General features: G+C 40.3%; 1 protein-coding gene across 1 annotated transcript in view; it reads left to right on the top strand.

The window, feature by feature from the left end:
- Positions 1 to 1194, top strand: part of LOC113811782 (E3 ubiquitin-protein ligase SMURF2) — an 89932-nt gene extending 88738 nt beyond the window's left edge. Inside the window, 1 exon segment of the mRNA XM_027363611.2 lies at positions 1 to 1194. This exon segment is cut by the window's left edge and continues 1663 nt beyond it. The gene's annotated coding sequence lies outside the window, so the exon portion shown is untranslated.
- Positions 1195 to 5000: the final 3806 nt, after the last annotated feature.

Raw genomic sequence — 5000 nt, 5'->3', positions numbered from 1 at the left:
AAAGTTTTCATAGAGGTCATTTTTTGTAGATATTTCATCACATTATCATGATTGACATGTGCTGAAGCTGCCATTTGATAGATAATATAACTGGATGTTTCAAGAATTCACATTTATCAATAAAAATATCTATATCTATACTCAGTAATTGTTCCACACCACTACAGACATTCCTTGATCATTCTTAATTTGTTGTGATGAAATTTATTGTTGCTGATTCATTCCTGAGAAGCTTATTATTAATTTATTTATAAATGTATAGTGAAGTACTGTTTGTAATTCTTAGATTATGGTTGAATAAAAATAAACACAAACACAGAAAATATCCCCTTGTGCCCAAATATATTTACTCTCATGTTTACCAGAAACTTAAGACATATTTTTGTAACCTGTTTGTCACTGATATATTGTAACATAATAATCACATTTGAAATCATGGTTTGCCTGTTTCAAGATCTGCTGTATTTAGAATCAGACATTTTAGCTCGATAAATTATAGGCATATATTTTGAACCATCTGAAGATGGTGTATGAACATGCAATTTCTTTGCCTGTATAACATTTCAGCCACAGGTTAGTAATTTTGTAATTTTAAAGCTGAAGTCAATCAAAATGTCCCATTTTATATTTTCCCAGGCATGTGTAAGTGTTTTCCTATACAGAACACCCACATTGATTATGTAAGTAGTAATCATGTGATAGAAAATAACTGTTATAACCAAGCTTTGAATTAAAATTGATGTGATCATGAAGAAAGTGAAATTTCCACTTAGACGTAATTATATTGTAAATGAAGATTGCTTTATACAGCTAAAGTGTAAAGAAGCACAAATAAGAATTTACATATCCTCTAACTTCTCAGGACATCAGCGTTTCTGTTTGTATACCTTAAAGATGCCTTTATTTTATTGCAACCCTCTTCCTCCTTTCATAATGTGATTTTCATGACCCCATGCAGTACATGAAGTAACCATGTGTAGTGTACATTATCATGCAGGAACATCATATTGATTTGTTTAAGAGACATCCATTTAGGTTTTATGTGTGACTAGTATTTTGTTGTGCACTTCTATGATACAGCAAAAAGGGAGATATCCATGATATTCAGGATAATAGGTGTGGCAGGCAGCCAGTCATGTAATTAGTTGTGCTATTAAGAGAATATTTAGGATTTGTAATAAATTTGTAAATGATTTCATGTTTGATTTATACCTCCTGCATCAGGAACATTGAATATCATTAAGTGCTGACAATCAGATAATTGTCTTTAAAGCTTACGTTTACTTGTTCAGCCATGAGACTATAGGTGACAATTGAAAAAACAGTAAATACAACTTATTGTATAATATTAGAAATGCAAATGAAAGCAGTAAAATATAAATTGCAGTATTTATTCACTTGTATTCCTCTTTCAGTACTGCAATACTAATTAATTTTACAAAGCATAGATGTTGAATGAGATTTAGATTTCATCAGTATTTCCAAATATAAAAATTTTGCTCATAAATATTGTAAGCCTTTTTTAATTATGCATGCAGTACAAAACTAATGCAAGATTACTTTGGATAGTACATAAAACCATAAACCGTTTAATTCATATATGATTTTTTAAGTACACAAAAAAAGCTTATGCCCATTCTAAATATTGGTACAATACATTATTCATGATTATTTATGAATTCATCATAAACTATCATTTCCTAAAGTTGCATAAGAGGTAGACATTACAAGACAACCAAATTTATTAAAGCAGATGACATGTAGGACCAGTATTTATTCACCTGTGCACTAATAATTACCATGTAGAAAGTATGGGATGTCTTACTTACAAGTCTATATTTTCAACTAGAGGTGTAGTTTGTCTATCTAAAGACTTGCCATAGATTATTTACTACAGATCTTCGACCCCAATCCAATGCCCTTTGGTATCATAGGGCAAACTTTGGAGATGGACCCCCCAATCCCTTGCCCGTTGTTGTCGTGGGGGGGCTTGTGAGACGGAGACTGAGACCCAATGCAGGGATCTCCCCTGTCTAGGGCCTCAGCCCTCAACTCAACTAATTTTGCATGGTCTTTTCCCCCTCCAGCTTTTTGTTTCCGTTTCTTCTCAAATCCCTTCTACTATCTACTTCCCAAGGTGTAAGAGCCGTGCTGAAACGATGAAAGGCTGACCTTATGCCAGTCCTGAACGGCCTGCGGGAACCATGGGCACGGTAGTCCTGATTTAGTTGTCTAGCCCTTCCTCCCGTACAGGGCACTGGGGGCCAAACAGTTTATTTCCCTTTACATAATCAAGGCTTCCCATGGCCAGTAATGAAGATGTAATACCCCTATTAGGGGCAATGAGGCTTGCCCCTTCATCAAATAGCCCCACCGGCTCCCCGACCCCAGGCTCTCCTTTGACCACGACTCCAAACGCTGAAACTATTACCCGCTCCTCAATGCCTACTAGTGCATTACCCACCCAAGCAGAAACTCAATCTCCAGAAGACATTCTTACTCTCCCAACTTCCTCAAATTCATCAACTCTACTTCTACAACCTTCTTCATCAAACACCCCAACCTCCCTTATTACTACCTTACAGCCTTATTCTCCATCTCTCCGTAATACTACCTCCCTCAATAATACTCCCTCTTCCACACGCCCCCGTCCTTCTACCACCACCAACCCTACAAATATCTTAACTACTCTATTTAGCCCAGCTAAATGGGACCAATTTTTCGTGACCCCCCTACAGCTCCTTACTCAGGCAACACTTCTCTTTCAACAATGTCTCCAAAAACATATAGGCAGAGTCCCTTTCCGTACCCAACGCGATCGCTCCCGTCTTGTAACAGTCAGATCTGAAGCTGAAGCTATAGCATTATCAAAACTTGCTGATCTCTCTGGCAACCCCATCCCTGTAGAGCCTCACCCAACTCTTAATACTTGTACCGGAACTGTCTCTATCTCCCCAGCAAACTGCCCAGTCGATATCAGTACATTGCTAATTCATTCCTCCTAGAGGTCATCGAAAGAAACCCACCAACATTGCCAAAATTACTTTCAGTACACATGACCTTCCCATTCGTATCTACATTGGTGGACAATCCCTCCCTGTTCAACCATACCAACCTCCTCCCCGTCAATGTCAAAATTGTTGGCGATTTGGACATCCTGCCAAACACTGCCGCTCCACAGACCGATGCCCCCTCTGTGCCCAACCTGGTCATAACAGATCAAACTGCCCTGCACAAACACGCACATGTGCTAACTGCGGCGGCCCCCATAATGTATTTTATAGAGGCTGTCCCACTTACAAGTTCGAGTCTGAGGTAGCAGCTCTCAGATACAAAAATGGTCTCACTCTACGTGAAGCCAGACAGGAAGCACGCCGACAAGGTTTCTCTTATACTCCCTACTCCAATAATGCCGCTCGCTCTGCCCCTCCCCCTCCACCTCAAGATGTTCCTACACCCTCCTCTTTACCTACTTACTTGCCCACTTCCACCACTTCCACGTCTACATTCAACCTACCCCAGTCAAAATCTTATGCCACTCCATATCGACACCCCAATCTCAACCACAGCTCCAATCTCAACTACAGCCCCAACACCATCCCCTCTCCTTCCCCGCACTACCTGCAGTAGACAGACAAAACATTCCACCCCTTCTACCCCTACCACACACTCACCTCCACCTACCTTTAGCTTTACTCCTCAGACACCAGTCTCTTCTTCCCCCCCTCATAAGAAAACCTTTGTCCCACAAAACTCTCCAGCAAACTCCACTGCAGAGACTGTGGAAACCTTCAAAGCTATATGCTTGAAACACAAAATTCCATAACTCATGTTCCCTCCCCACTTGAAGTGATTGCTGATACCCATACCCCTCCTACTCATATTCCCCCCAACATCCCTTCCTCCTCCTCCTCCCTCTCAACATAACCTAAACCTCTCAATTCCGTCCACCACCGATATCCATCCTCCTGAAATCCATCCCCCTCTTACTCATAGCACCCCTGCAGCCCTTCCTCCTAATCCCTCCCAAGACAACACATCCCCTTCAACTCCAACTATCCATCCTCCTACGACTAATATTCCCCCCACATCACTTCCTCCTACTCCCTCCCAATACAACCCACCCCCTTCAACTCCAACTATACGCACATTCTCCCTCCCTCCATCCCCTCTAATCTTTCCACTCCCTCCCGGATACACACGGGAATCACACATGTCACAACACCCCCTAGCTCCTTCCTCCCAGATTTCCCAACACATACCGGCGCTTTCACTCACAAAATAACTAACATATAGCTCTCCTACATTGGAATATTCGCAGACCAGACCTACGTCATATCCTTGCTTCTTATAACAACCTGTTCTCCTTCCTCAGATGCATAAATATCCTTCACTTGATCTAATTCCCTAACCTAAATCACCATAACCCTTTCCCTCATCAACACCCTTACCCATCTTCAATTTTCCATTACTCTAGATAGTTGATGCATAGCAACTATTACCTGACATCACCCTTTACTATACTTGCCTATAGTGCTATATGACCTTAGATGTCCAGCACTTTTATTTTGCTTTTAACCATTAACCATTTGGAGACAGAGACTGAGGCTCAGTGTAGGGGATGACCCTTACCTTGGACCTGAGCCCTTGCCTCAACTAATTTTGCATGTTTTTTTCTTCTCTACCTTTCTTTATCCCCTATTTCTGTCCACATCCTAAAGTTGGAGAGGCAGATCAGTACAGTACAGATCTTGAATGTTCAATAGGTAAGTACAAATCTTTGATGTAAGATGCATGATCATCTGCATGGGTAAAAAGCAATATTCACAAAAAAGGAAGATCTCTGCTAGGTTACTTGCAGCCTTTGTTGATTTTATTTTTAATCAACTGAACTAAATGGCAGATTTTCTGAAACAATATTGATCATCTAAAAATAAAAATGCAATCTTATCGTAGCATCAATGTATACATCAATTAGAGATTATTCAAGGGGTATGTAG

Source organism: Penaeus vannamei, chromosome 9, assembly GCF_042767895.1.
Source record: "Penaeus vannamei isolate JL-2024 chromosome 9, ASM4276789v1, whole genome shotgun sequence".
Taxonomy (NCBI): Eukaryota; Metazoa; Arthropoda; class Malacostraca; order Decapoda; family Penaeidae; genus Penaeus; species Penaeus vannamei.
Note: the sequence above shows the minus strand (reverse complement) of the source record. Positions and strands in the feature narration are given on the sequence as shown.